This window comes from Chaetodon trifascialis, chromosome 21 (genome assembly GCF_039877785.1).
Source record: "Chaetodon trifascialis isolate fChaTrf1 chromosome 21, fChaTrf1.hap1, whole genome shotgun sequence".
NCBI classification, from domain to species: domain Eukaryota; kingdom Metazoa; phylum Chordata; class Actinopteri; order Chaetodontiformes; family Chaetodontidae; genus Chaetodon; species Chaetodon trifascialis.
In genome coordinates, this window is record NC_092076.1 from 14263461 (window position 1) to 14282510 (window position 19050).

Sequence of the window (19050 nt, forward strand, 5' to 3'; positions counted from 1 at the left end):
ATAACAATAATAAGAACTGTCATGTTTAATATCAGCTCTGGTGAACAGTTGTTCAGGTGTTATGGACTATTGTTCTGGATATAAGGCTAATCTGCAGCATAAATACAGAATATTTCATATTTGAGATTAGCTTCTATTCTGTAACAGCTGTCAGGGTGTTTAACAGTGACAATCTGAGCAGATGGAGTGTCTATTCTTTGCTACAACTCAATTATGTGAAACCTTGGAATAATTACAACAAGCCTGCGTATTTCAACAGGACACACTCGCTCTATTAGAAACCTGCAGTTGCTGGGTATCACCGGTAGGCGGCACCAGGCGGTCGGCCGGCGGAGCGGCAGCCAGTCTGTGGGTCGCGCGGTCGGCGTCCTGTCATCCAGCGGCGGCAGCAGCGTGGGCGGCCACTCTACAGTCACACCGAAAGTCTGAGCCGGTGCGGTGGGCTGACAGCTGCAGAGGACCCGGTGTGCTTCACACAGAACAGCGGCTTCGTTCGGCTTGATGTTTGACGTCTTCATGGGAACGCCGCCCTCGCTAACATCTGGAGCTCGTGCCTGATAGTGAAACTACTCTCCCTCGTGATCTCGTTTACGGATAACTTATGGAGTGACCGTTAGCGTCTCACAGGTGGAGCTGGTGGTGTCGGTGCCGCACCGGGCTGCAGGAACCGGACTCGGTTTGAAGGTAAGCCAGAGAGCACTGCGTGTCGTAGCGCGGCTTGTCGCTTCTCACGCCGGCTGTCGGTCCGTGCGCACCTCGCTGTTTGCGCGGCGGGAGGTGACAGCGTGTTCACAGCAGGGCTGCAGGCTTCCACCGGCGCTGCAGCACGCAGGGGTCTCTGGGTGGGGTCTTACAGGTGACAGCGTCAGTTCATGCATGATGTGTGCTGAAGAGTTTTGCACACCTGGACCATTTTTATTAAAATGCCACATTTTTGTGAAGCCTCCGCTCAGAAGTCCATTGCTGAAAGTGAGAGGAACAGGTGTGTGTGTGTGTGTGTGTGTGTACCATGTAACCCTTATTGCCAGAGATAGATGATATTTTCTCCTTCCCATCTTGTTTTATTGATGCCTTGCTCTGCTATGGAAGGCAAAGGCATGGGAGGCTTTCTCAAAATGGACTTAATGAGGTGTGTGTGTGTGTGTGTGTGTGTGTGTGTGTGTGTGTGTGTGTGTGTGTGTGTGTGTGTGTGTGTGTGTGGGAGTGAGCAAAGCAAAAGAGAACATAAGGCTTTCAGCACCCACTGGCAAAACCCCTTTTATATGTTACACTGCAGTAAATCAAGTCAAAGTTGCACGCACATAGGTCCATGATGCATGCACACACACAGACACACACACACACACACACACACACACACACACACACACACACACACACACACACACACACACACACACACACACAAGTTATAAGAGAGATAAATGAGTTTGAGAGGGCTTCAGGCTCTGCTGCTGTGGAGATGAAGGGGGCAGGTTCGGTTGCTGGCTGAGCAGAAATCCCACAGAGACAATTAAACTACTGACCTGTGTCATCAAGGATTTGTTTGGGCTTCCTGTTTGGAAGGATGGTAGGAAGCAGACTTTTGGGCCAGATGGCAAGAGCCCACACACACAGACACACACACACAGACACACAGACACACACCTGGAACAGCCGATCATGGCCCCTACTGAGGGACACCGGATTAATGGCCAGGGTTTGAACCTGTGGCACATGGAGACTCAGTGTTGAGGTAATAATAAGATAACTGACACACACACACACACACACACACACACACACACACACACACACACACACACACACACACACAGGCACTTGTAGGACTTTCCAGACCCTTCCACTTATGACCACCGCTCCCTCTCCTTTTTACTGACTATAAATTATTTTCCAGAGCTTTTATCTCATTATAAGATGTTCCCTCCTCCAAAATGAAGAACAGTTACGTCCAGCAAAGATGCTATTGTTTCAAAAATCTAGTGTTTCTTTCTGTTTCATGTCACACTGTGCTGCAGCTGGTGGAAGCCATGGTGAGGCCATAAGGTGATTTAACTGATGCAGAGATGCTGATAAACTGAAACAAATGTGTTCTGATCTTATAGAATATGATGCATTGCTGTAGCTTCAATTACTCAACAGTAGTTGAAATGAATATATATATATATAATTTTGGCACATGAATGTAAAAGCTGAATGTAAAAGCAACTGACTATTATTTTCATTATTGTTTATTAACAATGAACCATTAATCGATTCATTGTTTGGTCTGCAGAGTAGTGAAAAATGCACAGATAAAGCAGCAATTTTTTTGGGTATTTTTGCATGAAAATAATGAAAAAATATAAAAATTATCTCTTGGAAAGAGTGAAAACGGTTGGAATGAGTCTTTAACTGTCCCCAGCTGAACCTAAAACTAATCTTAATCTTTTACTCTGAACTGAAAAGCCTGTGCTTTCCTGACTTTTACTCTCAATATTGCAACTGAAAGTGCTTCACATTGTCTGAGGGCAAAAGTAGAACCCCCCCCCCACACACACACACACACACATGCATGCAGCTCTGAACAGGAAGCTGAGAGCATCCTGGAAGATGTTTCATCTGGTGTGAACCATCAGTCTGCATACGTAGGTGTGAATACGCTCGGTGTCTGTGTGGATGGCGGCGTTTTGCAGGTGTGTTTTTATCTCTTCTCTCTGGCACACTGAGCGCTCTGAGCCTGTTTGAACAGGTTGGATGGAAAAGAAGCAGCAGCGACAATAGCAGGTTTAATGCTGGGCCACCGCTCTCAGAATGAAACGCACCCTCCTGTTTATACGGAGTCCTCCAGCGGGTGCGTCAGGGCAGAAAACTGGTTTGGTTTTTACAGGAGCCCTCCAGCATTTTCACAACGCATTTTTCATGGCAGTTCGCCCAAAAGCTGCACTGTTTATCTTTCTTGTGTTTTCTGCCACTACTTGTCACTGCTCAAGCAGTTCTTTCGTCTCGGATGCCTGTCAAGACATTTAGATAGAATTTTGACTCAACGAAAGCAGGAAACAAGAGCATGTAGAGTAACGTGCAAGGAGATGCTCTCATAGATATTCAAGTTTGCTAAATATATGCAGAGAAAAGACCAAAATATTCAGATTTCTAAGCAGCAAATGTTTTGGCACAGTTCATGTGGGCCTCTAAAGCGATGTCTGCAACCTCTTAATGCAGGACCCTGCATCTTAGAGCCGTGAGCGGGTCAACTGATGGCATTCCCATCAGCCTCAGCTGCATCAGCATGTTAGCATTGTCATTGTTAGCATGTTAGCATGCCGACGTTAGCTCAACGCACCGCTGCGCCTGCAGGCTTTGTTTTTTGTGTGAACCCAGCAGCATGACGGCCAGAAGAAGATTGTGCATGACGTATGATTTTTCATGGGACTTTGTGGACAGTTGCCAGTGTACTTAGGGCTGCAGCTAATTATTTTCGTCATTATTGATTACTCTATATTATTTTCATGATTAACCGATTAGTTATTTAGTCTATAAAATGTCAAAAAAAGTGAAAAGTGCTCATCATGATTGCCCAGAGCACAAAGTGACATCTCCAAATTGCTTTTTTTGTGCAGCCAACAGTCCAAAACCCATTTTTGCTTGAAAAATTACTGGAGCAATGAAGTGATTGTCAAAATATTGTTGCCGTTTAAAAGTATTAGTCTCCAGCATGCCTGCTGGTTGACACTGCAGCAGAAGCGGTGCAGCATAATTCATGAGAAGTGAAAGTTTGACGTGCGTGGAAGATTCAAAGGTTTCTGTTGTTGTTTTACTGCTGCTAATTGCACACATCCATCCATCTGCCGTGCGTAGTTGTGGCTTTAGACTGACGTCATCGCTGCAGTCAGAGAGCACAGATGCTGCCTCCAGCAGGTATCTGTTGACCAAGATATCAAAGCAAGGCAGGTGAGGAAAGAACCTCAAGAAAAGCTGAATCCATTTGCTTCAGATCAACAAACATCATCTTGCAGCTTTTTGCCATTTACATCAATTCTTTTTAGAATTGAAGTTTTTATTTGAGTATGCATGAACAGACAGTGTTCTTAATACATAACAACAACAGTAACATACATAACAACATTTATCACTGCAGAGTCACATTTTGATACATTTGGAAGCTGTGTTTGATCTCCCATCAGGCAGAGTCTTGGTGATTCAGGTACCGTAGTACCTAACCACTTACCCATTTCCATCAATTTTATAATGTGTGATCAAACTCAGACTGGATGAAGGATGAGCAGCGTCACTCTGCTCGTCTGCGTGTTTGCAACAGAGCCCACAGGTGATGGCAGAAGTTACTTGGGCTGTTTGTTGTGAAGATGAAATGATCAAGATTTGAGCTGATCCCCGGTGATCTAGACGGGGATTACTTTAATTCTCCTCCTGGCTCTCGTCATGTCTCTCTCTTTTTTTTTTTTTTTTAACACTGTGTCAACTCAGCTCTCCTGTTTTTTTTTTTTCCTCACGCACGTCGCCCCACCGAATCAGAACGGCCTCATCGGCACGGCAAATACACCTGCGCTGCCGGATCAGTCACACATGATAGAAAAAAACAGGGTCACACACACATGCGAGCTATTTTTACTCGACAGAAAGCAAACATTAGATCACCTCATTTTGATCAGTCTGTACCCAGTACTCACTGCTCTGTTTGATGTACATATACATTTCCACTCCTACTTCTACTAATCCTCTTTTTAACACACAGTATTATTTTAATCTTAAGTCACCCAAGTCGCCCAGGCAAAGAGACAGAAATAGCACGGCTGTAGAAACGCATGAAAGTTCTGTTCATGAGGGTTAAAGTGAGCGTACAGTAGGAGCACAGACAGATGGGTCACTGAGAGGTCATGAGTGGATCACTGTATGAAGGGCACGAGGGGGTTGATTAACAATGGGCAGATCAACTGTCGTGCTGTCTTAGAAATCTGTTCGGTAACTTGCAAACTATATTTCCATCACTTTGAAGCTACTTCTGCATTTGAATGTGAAATTCATGGAAGCTGTGGAACAGCGAACGGCTGTACAGTGTAAACACCATGAACCTCTTACACTCTTTAAAACATCATGGTCAACAGATGCACAAGCACACGTTTCCACGTCTCAGCTGCTGTGCAGTACTATTGAACCGTTTCAGGGGAAGCTGGTTAGCAGAGAGGTTGGGCTGCACGTATCGACCTTTTCCTGCTTGAAAAAAGTCCTGAATTAGCCACATCCTGCGAGGTGATGCAACCTTTACTGCAAGGTGAAGCTGGAGGTTATATATAACGAATTTGATATTACAGCAACATATATGCATTTTGTTTTCATACACTTAAACAGTCAATGTTTAGATCGGTTTGGTCACTTCAGTCCATCGCTTTTAGCGTAATATTTGAACACTCTATCCTCCCGGCAAGCATTTCAATGTTGAAATAAAGTTGAAACAACATCTAAAGCTAGACCTCATCAGGGGGTTGAAATATACGTCACAGTGTTGTTTCAATGTGCAGCCTTCATCAACTTTTCAACATCGATTTTCTTAATGTCAATGAATCCCAAGAAAAGACCAGAACCAATGATGGCTTGATCCTGTAGCATAAAATAACAAAACCCCAATATTGCCCTCGGTGACATGTTCCTTCACTTGCATGAAAGATGACACTGCAGTTCCTTTGTGAGATAAACGAGTGCCTTGCTGTGCTTCGTGTGGTATTTGTTGCCAATAAGAAGTAAGGGTCGTCTTATCCGTTGCAGGGATTTTGGTCGTTGAACTTTTCTAATTTTGACATTTTGCAACAAATTCTTCAATAGCAACTCTTTGTCTTCTTCTTGGATTTGTAACAAGTCTGGATGAATAGCAAACTGTCTGTCAAAAAGGAATTTTAATCTGCCCATTATGTGGCATACACTGGACTCCAGACTCTTCTTCAGTGTCCATTTGACGACAATGCTGTCCCCCTGCCAGAGTTCTCCTGAGAGACTCCAGACTTCTCTGTGAAGATCCTGAATAACTCCTCTCTGTTTCTTTGAAACCACAATTATGACTTCCATTTTTCCCTTTAAATATTCTTTTCAGAGCCAGTTCTCTCTCCCCCGACTGTCTTACCCTTATGTGGCATCTGTGGGCAATTACCATTAAGTTTTCATACAGGGCCAGCCAACAGAGGAAGCTGTTGTATTGGAGCTCGCAGCGTGAGTCTGCTGGCTGTGTAGCAGGACGGCAGGAAGGAGGGATGGCGGGAGGGATGGATGGCTGCTGAGGAGATCTATTCATGTCTCCAGGCGAGGCCATACTTGAGTAGACACTTATTGTGACGGTGACCTTCCTGTCACCATGCAGCGAACACAAAGCAGCTTCATATGAGGGTCAGCTGAGCTGCTCTCTTTGTTTCTCATGCTGCCTGTCAACTCCTCACGCCGCCTCTCTTCCCATGTCTGCCGCTCTCGACTGCGTGATGAAATGTTTATATAGTGAGTTCTCTTTATATTGTCTGTCAAACAGCCGTCCATTCTGAAGAGTCAGATTTAAGCAATTCAGCATGTTGGGGTTTACTGCCTTTAGTTACAAATGTTTCAAACAGCAGCGGACCCAAGGGTGATTTCAAGTCCTTCTAATGTGTAATATAGCAAAATTCCTTTGTACTTGAAAGCCTTTTTAATATCACTTTATCTACATGCTGTCTGTCATAGGTTCGGTGAGTCCGTTGGGGTTGAATTTGTTCTAGGAATGGCTCGTCTAACACCTTTCTCCCTCGGAGCGGACGTGTCGAATTTTGGAAAGGTGACAGGCCAGAAGCAAAGGAAAGCTTGCCAGTAAAGCTTCAGGCAATCTTTTGATGACACTTGAAGTGTCTGTAAGTGCATCCACAGGTCTGCTCCTGTCTGATTGAGGCTCAGAGTGGCCATCAACGGCACATTTAAAGAAATCCAGGATTTGCTCAGAGTCTCGCAGAACATTCCAGGCTGAAATCCACGTCTAGAAATGACTGAGGTGGGAAAGTCAACAAGAGCTGCTTTCCAGCCTTTCATCGATACAGTCCGCATGAGAAGCTTCCACTGGATCTGCTCAGTGATCAGTGTAAGACTGTGGATATGTATGAGGGCAAACTCATCTCTCAGGACGTATTTTTGGATAAAGGATCGGCAGTTATTGCACCACAGGGAAAGTAGTGGGGATGGAGAGCTGAGGACTTTCACACCTTTGACCAGGCTGTTTTCAGTGTTTCCCTAATACTTCACGGTTCCTCATTCTACAGATGTGGTCAACATGCTTTGAAGGCGATAACGCCTGCAGCCCATAAACATGACACTGTCGCTGTACTGCCCTCCTTTGATTCGATGGTGATGTTAGACTTCTGTAAAAACATGGTCGCACTCATAAAGACTCTAAAAAGACTTGACCTCAATTCAATAAACCTTGTAATTATAAGTTCAGTTTGCCCTGTTTTGTTTTGAAAGTGTTTTGGAGTTCTGCCTTTTCAGTGTTCTTTGTAGAAGTCAGTTTGTTGTTCCTGGCAGAGCAGCTGGCCAGAAGGTCGTACATGGATTTCGGCAGCGATGCCCTCTAAACTTACTGTGTTGTACAGACTAAACTCTGGTGTCTGCACCTCTAATATCATCTATAATGCCTGGTAAATCAGGCAATAGGAACTTGAGGGCCTCAGTCACTCTACATAGGACGGTACTTAATGCTGAGAGGAAAGAACAAGATGCCAAGTGAAAATATATTTCAGTATTTAAGTGCCAAAAAGGAAATATTTGAAAAGGCTGTCATCCCAGTTACATTCATTAATTTTCGAGTCAACACCCAGTTTAAAAAAGGAAAGGGAGAAAGGAGAGAATTAGTTTTACTCTGAGGATTCGACTGTGAGGCAAAAATAGCACGCGTGTATGAACCTGCTTTTACTCTTTCATATCGCTGTCACTGATATGTGTTTTAGGTGTATTTGTCCTGTTTCGACTGAGCAAGATGATGGGAAAATGTGAGGAGGACACGGAAACAGAAAAGAGGGGCTCAGAGCTCAAACCTGTTACCCCCATCCAATGAATGTATTTTAGATCAGTTTTTATGTTCCTCCTCATCACTGATTTCTAAATAATTAGCCTCGAGATCATGCAGTGTTTCGTATTTTTTCATCTCCGTCTCTTATGTTTTGATCTTCCTCTCTCTCTTTCGTCTCCGCTCACGTCACCCTGCAGTCTCTCGCGGCTTCTGTCACCAGCTTCTGCTTCGCAAGAGGCTCGACTGGCAGGCGGGAAGCAAGCCGCTGCTCCGTCCTCTCGAGTCCTGTACCTGGCGTAGGCGCTGAGAAGCCATTACTCTCTCTCTCCAGTGGCAGCTTTGGCAGGCGACTGTGCCGTGAAGTGTTGGAACGGTGACGAACGGCGGTGCTGGCGTTCTCTTCAGGGAGTTTTTCCATGAACTTATTTCTGCTGTGTTGCTGCGCAGCTGTCAGTGTGACAACAAGCTAATCAATTAACGGGAAATGATTTCACCCAAAGCTTTTGCTGATGTGTTCGTCTTGTTTTTCCCCTCCGATCAAGTCTTTATAAAACACTGTAGAAGCCATTTAATGAGCAAGGGGATGTTTTTTTTGGCAGACCAGAAAACTTAAATCAACTTCAGTGTTATTGATATTCATAATGGATGTGAAGGTGGTCGCTCAGAGACAAATCCACAGATAATTCTGATCCAACTTTAAAGTTTTCTTCAAGTCTACAGGGTGTATACGCACTGTGCACTACCTGCCCAAACAGCAAGCGGGCAAAGTTAGCAACTAGCTGGTGAGCATTTAGCAGTTCAAGAGACAGTTGGTGGACACAAAAGTGAATTCTGGAGTAACCTTCATCAGGTGGACGCAAACGCTTATGCGAATGCTAGTGTTGCTTCGTAGTCTATAAACTGTTTGCTAACAAGTTTAGCATATCACATTCAGAGGTGAACATGTGGGCGGCACAGTGGGGCAGCAGGTAGTGCACGTGCCTCACAACAAGAAGGTCGCCGGATCGGGCAGGGCCTTTCTGTGTGAAGTTTGCATGTTCTTCCCGTGCATGCTTGGGTTCTCTCCGGGCACTCCAGCTTCCTCCCACAGACCAAAAACATGCTCGTTAGGTCAATTGGTGACTCTAAATTGTCCTTAGGTGTGAGTGTGAGCGTGAATGGTCGTCTGTCTCTATATGTTGCCCTGCAATCCACTGGTGACCGGTTCAGGGTGTACCCCGCCTCTTGCCCATTGACAGCTGGGGTAGGCTCCAGCCCCCCCACAACCCCGAAAAGGGATAGTCGGGTATAGAAAGTGGACGGAGGTGAACATGTATACAGCTTGTTTCTGCTGTGCCCATGTAGCCCAAAAAAAGGTCCGCTCACGCTGCTGTTTAACAATGTGCACTGCAAGCATTGGTCGAGCAATGTGCCTGAAAAAGCATCTGAAGATCTGAAGTATCAAAGTTGGAGCCACTGCCATCGCACATTAAGCTAATGATACGCAGCTTATGCGTACTGTTGTCTCCGCAGCTTCACCGAAACTAAACTTACCCTTGAGGCTCAGAGGCAGGTAAACTAATACAGATGTTTGGCACAGCAGATAGCCGGACACGCACGGGGACCCGCATAAAGGTATGAATTAACAAGCGCAAACATGCGCGCGTTTACACACTTGCGCACACACCGTCCTGCGTTTGTTAAGAGAGGCCACACAGTGAAACTATGCAAATGGATGTCACATGTTGTCTGGACACGCATGTGCGAGGTAGACAACTGTTTTCGATTGAGAGAGAAAATGTGTCTCTTCCACGTCCATCTCTCCGCCGCACTGTGTCATGCTATTCTCTGCTCTGCTGCGATGGATTTCCTGTTGGTTTTGTTTTGCTCTTTCGCTCGGTGCAGCTTTTTTTTTTCTACCCCTCGCTCTCTACCCCCTTTGCTCCTTTCATCGTCTCCCAACGTCTCTCCATCTGTTGCCTCTTCTCTCTGCCTTGATGCAGATCGGGTTCGTCTGCAGAACGAGGCAGTGATAGCAAGAGCTGCAGATGTGATACCACTTTTTTTTTTTTTTTTTTTTCTTTGCTCGCCTTCCTGTGCAGACTGCTTCGTCAGAAATGTGTGGGTGTGCAGTGAGGTGCATTGGGTTGGGGTTTGAATATTGTGCAGTTGGAAAGCCGCTTTCCCACAGGCCACGTGTCAATCCATTGTTGGAAATGCTTGATAGCAGTGGCCTCTGCCAATCCTTTAATCATTTCTTAATGACTTCCATGGGAGGTGGTTCTCACTGTTCGAGAGATCTGAGATTTTTTGATTATACAAAACCAGGAGTGGAGGAAGTTTAGCTGCGGATTTGAACTTTTCAAGTCGCCAATTAAATCTCTCCTGTTTGGACAGCTGAGGGGAGAAATGATTGCGCTCAGAGGCAGACAAAGCATGTAGGCCTGACCTCTGATCTGCTCTGATTGTCTGTGCTACTGTTTATCTCTGTATAGTTAAGCAGCTTTTTTATGCTGTTCCCTCGTTTATTCAGGTCAAAGGACGGTCTGCCAGAGGAGAAAAACATATTCTTAAGTATAAGCTTCGCGTTGAGTTCTGCCAGATGTTAAAAAGGATGTTTTTAGGGCTGCAATTAATGATTATTTTCATTAGGGGTTAATCTGCCAGTTATTTTCTGGATTGTTTTGTCTGTAAAACATCAGAAAGACAGGACAAAAATGAAAGATTTTCATTTTATTATAATGCAAGATAGGCTGCACGGTGGCGCAGCAGGTAGTGCGTGTGCCTCACAGCAAAAAGGTTGCCGGTTCGATCCCCGGGTCAGGCGGGGCCTCTCTGTGTGAAGTTTGCATGTTCTTCCCGTGCATGCGTGGTACTCCGGGCACTCCGGCTTCCTCCCACAGACCAAAAACATGCTCATTAGGTTAATTGGTGACTATAAATTATCCGTAGGTGTGAGTGTGAATGTTTGTTTGTCCTTGTATGTGGCCCTGCAATCAGCTGGCAACCGGTTCAGGGTGTACCCCGCCTCTCGCCCATTGTAGCAGGGATTGGCTGCAACCCCGAAAGGGATAGGCGGTATAGATAATGGATGGATGGATAATGCAAGATAAGGCGAAGCAGCAATATTTTACACCTGACAAGCTGGAACCATGACATGTTTGCTTGCAGCTCCACATCACGTCTTATCTTTTAGTCTATCTAGTCATATACATAACTTCAGTTTTCCATGTTTCCATTGGAGATATCTGCTCCTGACACTGCTCCTGTCAATGCACTAGGACCGTCACTAATATTAAAATTTAATTAACAAATTTGTACTAAACTTGAAAAAACCCATGCATGCACGGGAAGAACATGCAACACAGAAAGGCCCGACCTGGGAATCGAACCGGCAACCTTGTTGCTGTGAGGCACACGCGCTACCTGCTGCACCACCGTGCAGCCCATGTTTTCAACCAGATTAGCTAAATGAATTATGCATATGCATTTCTTTGCCTTTTGCAAATATGTATACACGCTCAGTATGAGTTTCTCATGTTTAATGTGTGATTTGCCCTTCATGGCATTAATATTTCATCCACTTTTCATCTTTCATTATTCACCAGTAAGTGTCGCAGAGGGACCCATATGTTCCTCCACCGTGAGGCTTCGTAAACAATCTTAACAACACACGTTTGGCCACATCTCATATTTATGACATGAATTCACTGACATGCTATAGACTGGTCCTGGTGGTAAGAATTTTTAGAATATATGTATTTTGGGGCGGTGAGTGCAGGTTTGAGACATGGGCATGTGCTAGGGACTTCATTTCCCTGGTGTGGGATCAATAAAGTTTTATCTTAATATGATGTATTTCCTACCTAGAGTGGAGCCACAGAGTGACTCAGGTTGCAGCACATGAGGAATCAGTGAGGGATCACAAAGCCAATTTTTGTACATTTTTGCTCTTGTTCTTTGGTAAAAAGGTCGAGAAGATGGGATCCACAGCTTGCACAATCACTGATCTTGGCACAGTGTTGCAGGATGTTTACTGGTGGTTGCACAAGTGCCCTGAAGGTGAGAACTGAACTCAACCTAAGTACCACACACTGACTAGCCGTGGCATAGCAGCAGCCAATAGCTATATTCTCGTTAGCTTGCAGCTTATATGTAGCATTTCAACATCAATCAGGCATTGCCTTCATATTTACTGTAAACAAAATGACGCCTCCAATGAAAACACCACATTGTTTTTGAATTTGCTGCACTGTTTTATGGCACAGAGGGAGACTGTTTTGCAGAACAGGGTCCGGGCACTGGTTTTCTACTAAAATGGACTCTTTTGAGGGTTCCTCACAATGGCAGATGGTGTAAGGATTGAAAAGCAGATGGAAAACACGCTTTGAAAATGTTCATCCTCTGCAGTAATGTGAATGAGAAAACCAAGTGTCCCCAGGACGTGGGTAGGGGAGACAAGGGTTCAAAGGCCTTTTTGTGGCAGGAGGGAAGAGGGGCTTTGAGGAAATCTGGTCTTGATTTTAAGAAACATGAGCGGCGACAAAGATACCTGCTTGTATGCCGCTATAAATCAGCCTGACTTATCTTTTTTTACGTTGAATTAATTATCCAAAAGTGTCACATTTGACAGAATGAAGAAAAATGCTGCATATATGGTAGCTAGAAGTAGCTGCTTCCTGTGTGGTTTTGAATACGTGTTAAGTGGGTTAAGACTCATGTCAGCACCCTGGCACACTGATCTGGGTGGAGGCGTAACAGCACATTGGCTGACTGACTAATGAATTGCTCGCTCTCGCGTAATCTGTGGTGACGAGATGAAAGACGGATGCCACAAGACAGAGCAGTGTTTAGACAAATGGCTTCAACTCATTCTAACCCCGAGTGAGAGTCTGCCAGTGGATGCAGGAGAATAATCGAACCCTTTCGGCTACATATTGGAGTTAAACATTTCAAATTAAGGTTGGACTGTGTCGAAAGGATGATCATTTCCATACCTGATATATTGCTTTTGTTGTGGCGGATGTTTGATTGTCAGTGTTTGTTTGTATAGGTAGCATCTGATTGCACACACTCGTGCTACAGGGGGGCTGCAAACAGAAAGGAAGTGGCCTGCTGTGTTATGGCTGTAACATCTGGCACAGATGAGAGCTCAGGGCATACGTGGTCCAATGGGAAAGAGAAAGCACACAGCGTAACTCACAGTTAATCTATGTGACCTACTCATGCTTTGGTACATCAGAGCAAACAGGACGATGGAGGAAAAATGTATGTTTTTGGAGAAGCTTCTAGAGGGTTTTTGTGCGAAAAAAGATGTGTAGGATTGTATAAATGCATCATTTTCCCCAAAGAGGAGACTCAGATTTATCTCCTTGTGCCCAAATGAGTTTCTGATGTGAAGTAAGGTTGTTTCTCTGCCCACAGGAAGTAATGGAAGTCCCATGTCAGAAAGCTTCCTCACCAACATTCAATCTTTTTGTCCTCTCATGACCTTTGGTACAAAAGATCACAGACAACATGAGAGGAAAACAAGAGTGCGCTGCGTGCAGTTCAGTGACACCACAGTGCAGGATTTCTGAGTACCGGAGGATGAAATTATCCATTACAGATTTACAAAATTGACACCACTCACATCTGCATCATAAAGGTAAAGCTACAGCCGGTAGCCAGCTAAGAAAGAATAAATCATTCCTTCTTTTAAATGAAGCTAACGTGCAGCTAACGTGCAAAATCCTTTTTAATGCATTTGTTTCAACGGTCAGTTGGATTGTTGGTCAGACGAAAGTTGTGAAGACATCAGGCTGTTGTTTCCCATCACCACATCTTCTGAAAGCACTGTCCTGAAAAAACTGGCTTAACCCGAAATTTAAAATGGACCCAGCGGTGCTGTTGGGCAGGTTTTAGTGCCTTTTAGAGCAGAACAATGTCCAAACGCACCTTGGCTGTCTGAGCATTAATCCGCTGCCGAGTCCCCAACCAATTAACCTGGATGCGCACTGTTAATTGTCAGTTTTATTGCACCTTCCTCTTGGACAGCAAAGAAAACAGCTCTGAACCCAGAATTCAGCATTAAAGTAAGTAACCACGGTTATTCTGACTCATTTTGGCAGCTGTTCGATGCCAACATTATGCACATTTGACTCAATAGCTTTGGACAGAGCGATCTGTAAAAGCTTCAGTGCAGCCGGCCTCACCCAACTTAAGAATTCTGGTGGTTTTTATCAGAATGTTGTTTTTTTGGGGCTTTTCCACAAAGTATGTCAGCGTGGTATTAAGGCCTCGTCACACCTGCGTTCGAAACGGCAGCATTTCGCCGCGATTTGAATTAACTCCCACAGAACTGCAGCGGTTGGTGGATTAGCTTGCACAAATTGTTTGTGTCAAGTTCAACTTTGATGAAACATGACCTGCACATTTGCGCTGGAGACCGATAGCAAGCTGTGCTGATGGCGCTTATTATCCGTGTTGCACTAGTTGCTTTTATTACACCTCACTGTGTGTAAATCATGTGCATCCTGTCTCATGAAAGAGCAATGGTTTGCAGACAGATGTGAGAGAGGAAAGTTATTATTAGCAACAGAGCTAACAAGCTTTCTAACTGACCGTCAGCTCAGTTACTTTTATATTTTCTCCTCAATAACTCCTTATTGAATAAAACAGTATTGCGGCTGACTAGCGTTAGCCTGGCCAGCGAGCATGATGCAGAATATTCTGCAAAGATGCACCAAATAATTTCACTGTGCCTCTTTCTGGTGGGCCTTCACACTGACTGTTGAAGAAAGCGGTGAATGAAATGAGTGTCAGCAGAAACGAGAGAGAAGACTGACAGAGAAAGAAGAAAGAGAGAGGGGGGGGAGGGGAGAGCTTTGGAGAATAAAAGGACACAGGGCAGAGATTAGCTTTTGGACTGCCTTGAGAACCATTGAATATTAAAGCTTATTGACATGCAGTCACAGCAAGTCTCTGTGCCGCGGCGACCGGGCCTCAAAGACCAGAATCCGGGAGCGGTGTCAGGACTTGCTCGGGTGTTGAGGAGATGGAGTTGTTTTATTCTGTCTCGGCATGTCAGGAAATGTCACCCTATTTAAAAAGGATCCAATTACGCTGCTGTTGTGCTGCGGTCCCCTAAAGGCACATCAGGCTGCTGCACGGGAGAGAGCCACATTTCCTGTGATAAATCTCAAAAGAGCTCGACAGAGATGGTGTGAATGAGACAACTGTTATTGTAGAGTTCTTGATGTAAATCTCAGAGAATGGACCAACATGTGCATCACAATTCTTTAATCCTCTATTATCTACTTTGCAAAATTTGCAAAGTGAATATTTTGGTATCCGAGACACCACTTACTGCTGATGACACTGTGGCAGAGATATTGCCGTCCAATCGGGTCCTCTGTGGCCTGACAGCAGGGCGATGTCATGTGGTGTACAGCACAGGGATTACAGCCCCTAATCTGCCTGTCATGTAAACCCAACTAGAGAAAAAAAAGAGAGATCACTATCACGGAGTAACAAATGGCGGATGTTGGAAACAAGATGGAAAACGGGCAGATTGATGTCGGACTGCGCTGCATTTCCTCTTTAGCCGTATGGAGAACTGCAAAAACCTGAGGCGGGAGACTGAAGCAGGGGCTGTCGAGTGAGTGTTTATACGCTGTGTGTATGTGAGCGTGCGAGCGGGTCGGCGTGTGCGTGTTCATGCTCTACATCGATCGGAGAGTGTCCGTGCCGCTGTGAGCGCGCGCACGCCAGGCATCACCGCCACAGAATAAGCAAAGGATGTGGTTATGGATCGTTCTGGTGGAGGTTTCTATTTGCAGGGGTGTGTTTATCCTCTGTGACCGTCAGAGAACGCGCAGGCTTCCACATGTGACCACAGAGAGACCAAAACACTGACACGGGCAGCTGAGAGCAACAAGGAATAAGAGCGAGTCAACCTGCCTTTTAGGGCCGCTCTGCTCTGTATATTTAAACGCTGTATGAAGGGTATCTACATATGTATCCTACAAACGACAGTTCAGCTTTAAGTCTTGTCAGGGCTCAGAGTTTAAAGCCATTGTGTGTATTCATGTCATTATTTCAAAGCATCCTGGTGGCATTTTCTTTGAGCAAGACCTGATGATGACGCCAGCGGAAAAGTTGAGGGATCACCAGAGTTATTAAGACTCATCCTCTGGGCACCATGGATGTCTGTACTTCCCAGCAATCCGTCTGATAGTTATTGAGACACATCAGGAAACGGCTGAAACGTTAACCTGAACGAGGAACTGGAGGAAAAGTGAAGTGATCGGCAGCAATGTTCCAGTTCTTTACTGAAAGTCATGACAGGCCGTCAAATAGCTGCCTTAACGTTTCACTCAAAACCTCCTGATCGCGCTGGAGGAAGAGTCAAAGTCATTAAGATTGATCCTGTGGGCACCATGAATATCTAGTTAAATCTCAGGGGATCACCAGTAAGCATGCAGTAATTGTTGAGATCTTTCAGTCTGGTCCAGTGAGGTTGATCATGTGTCTGATTGAAACACCTTTTATAACTAGAAATGCATTTCCTGAAGAAAATGCGTGGGCAAGCTGGTAGATGCAGGAACTATAAGCCAAAAGCACAGCAACACACTGAATACAGAAGACGCCGTCAGTCACGTAGTCAAGCCACATACACATCCACACCTCACCTCCTTTACCCGGCATCATTTTCAAAATAAAAGTTCCTTCAGAATAAAAGACACATGTATGGTGTGTTTTCCGCACGCATTTCCATTAATTTCACACGTCATTCTATGTCTTCCTGTGTTTCTGTCACACACACACACACACACACACACACACACACACACACACACACACACACACACACATACACACATATACAGGTTTGCAAATCTGCGCGATTCCCAGATCACACCCTTTAAAAGTGTAAACGCTACGCTGAAACTACGCTGGAACTGAAGCTATTTAAAAACTCACCTCTTCTCTGCGCTATAAAATAACAGCACCACAGTGTGACAGAAGACAAATTTCTCTACGTTTGTATTTTAACATTGTACATGAAGGTTGAACAATGAGGGAAATCCAAGACGTTGAAAGACGTTTGACGAGCAGAGCTGAAGCTCGAGCACGGGTCACATGACACGCGCTGTCTGTTTGATGCCGTCCCACAGCGGACGCGATCTAAGTTGGTTTTCTATTAATACATAAGGAAATTTGGAACTTCCTGAAGCACTGTCGTTACTTAATAACTCCAGCATTAATTGTGGTTGAGAAGGAGAGAGCGCACACACACACACACACACACACACACAGGTTTGCAAATCTGCGCGATTCCCAGATCACACCCCTTAAAAGTATAAACGCTACGCTGAAACTACGCTGGAACTGAAGCTATTTAAAAACTCACCTCTTCTGTGGGCTATAAAATAACAGCACCACAGTGTGACAGAAGACAGATTTCTCTACGTTTGTATTTTAACAGAAGGAAAGAGCGCACACACACACACACACACACACACACACACACACACACACACACACACACACATCACTCCTCATCATACTGTCTTCATTTCCACGGGGAAAATGATGTATGGCACGCTGGTATCGAACCCGTGTTTTTCGTTTCTTAGCGCTAATTCTTATCCGTTACGCCATGGAAAAACAACACGCAGCCACCGAGATCACAGCATCATAACAAGAACCTGACGTCGTTAGCTGGCGCGTAGAAACATGATTGAAACCACAGACTTCAGAGTTTTACTATACTTTTCCTATATCTCTGGTTAAAAACTCACCTCTTCTTTGGGCTTAGTCCTGTTTTGAAATGCTCCGCAGACACCACGGCGCGCTGTCTGTTTGATGCCGTCTCCATGTGCGCGCTTCCCAGATCACAGCCTTTACAAATCTAAACGCTACGCTGTCATACGTCCACGTAGAAACATGATTGAAACATTTTTCGGGTCTCAAAGACTTCAGAGTTCTCCGGTGAAATCTGTATTATGATATCTAGTAGGGTTCTGACAATATCGCAATTTAAAAAGTCCCCTCATTTCCGTGTTCAGGCAGTGTTTCGCAGCTGCAGTTTGAATGGCTGTCTATGGGCCTGGTGGTCGGCACTCTCTGCAGACAGAGGCGATGTATTCCAAAACCGTAATTCGTATCACAATGACAACAACACTGTGTGACAGAAGACAAATTTCTCTACGTTTTTATGTAGAAATTGCGCATGAGGGTTGACAAATGAGGGAAATACAAGAGGTTGAAAGAGATTTTTTCAAGCCAGACAGCGTTAGAGCGTAGGTCACGTGATACGCTCTAGCTGGGCGCAATACACACCAATGGGACAGATCTGAAAGGCTCGGAAAACAGCAGTAAACTTAAATTATGATATCGCCGAAACTATGACACATACCAAAACGATGTGTACAACATGTCAAGTACAACTTCTTCTGACCCGTTTAAAAGTTGAATGAAATTTCTAGCTGAAAGTATGAAGGAGTAGTTAGAGTTGAAAGAGGGCTGGGTTTGAGCTTTTCCAAACGTGTGTTCCATAGACTTCAATGTTAAAAATATTGTGGAAAAAAATTAATTATTGGAAGAGTACAGGACATATCACAAAGTTGAATTGTAGAACAATTCTGCTAGGTAAGATGAATAGTTTACATTTTAAATGAAATTTCTGGCTGGAAATATGAAGGAGTTAAAAATCTGGAAATATTGCTGATTTTTTAACTTCCAGTCCAATGTTTTTTAATGGAGAGAAAAGAGGACATACTGTAGAATATTTCCAACACTATGACAGATATCAAGACTCAAATTAATAGCATACTGAATCAAAGGAAGCTTCATTTTTTAAACTTTGTTTGAAATTTTTAGGTTCAGAATTGAAGGAGGAGTTAGGGGTCAAGAAACTGAGAGAATAATAATAATAATAATAATAATAATAATAATAATAATAAGAATAATAAATAGTGGGAAGAACATAAGTGTGCAAGCGGCCTTGCCAGCTTGCCCACTAACTAACTCTTACATCAGCCCTTCTTCTGAGGAATTACAGCTCTTATATACAGACA

At 44.4% G+C, this 19050-nt stretch overlaps 1 protein-coding gene across 3 annotated transcripts in view; it reads left to right on the forward strand.

Annotated features, from left to right (window-relative positions):
• The first annotated feature begins 313 nt into the window (after positions 1 to 313).
• rhbdf1b (rhomboid 5 homolog 1b (Drosophila)) overlaps positions 314 to 19050 on the forward strand; it is a 36010-nt gene continuing 17273 nt past the window's right edge. The window contains exon 1 of one of the 3 annotated variants that reach the window (XM_070990676.1): positions 314 to 684. The gene's annotated coding sequence lies outside the window, so the exon portion shown is untranslated. The remainder of the gene's footprint in view (positions 685 to 19050) is intronic. The other 2 variants (XM_070990678.1, XM_070990677.1) reach the window with 2 other exon arrangements.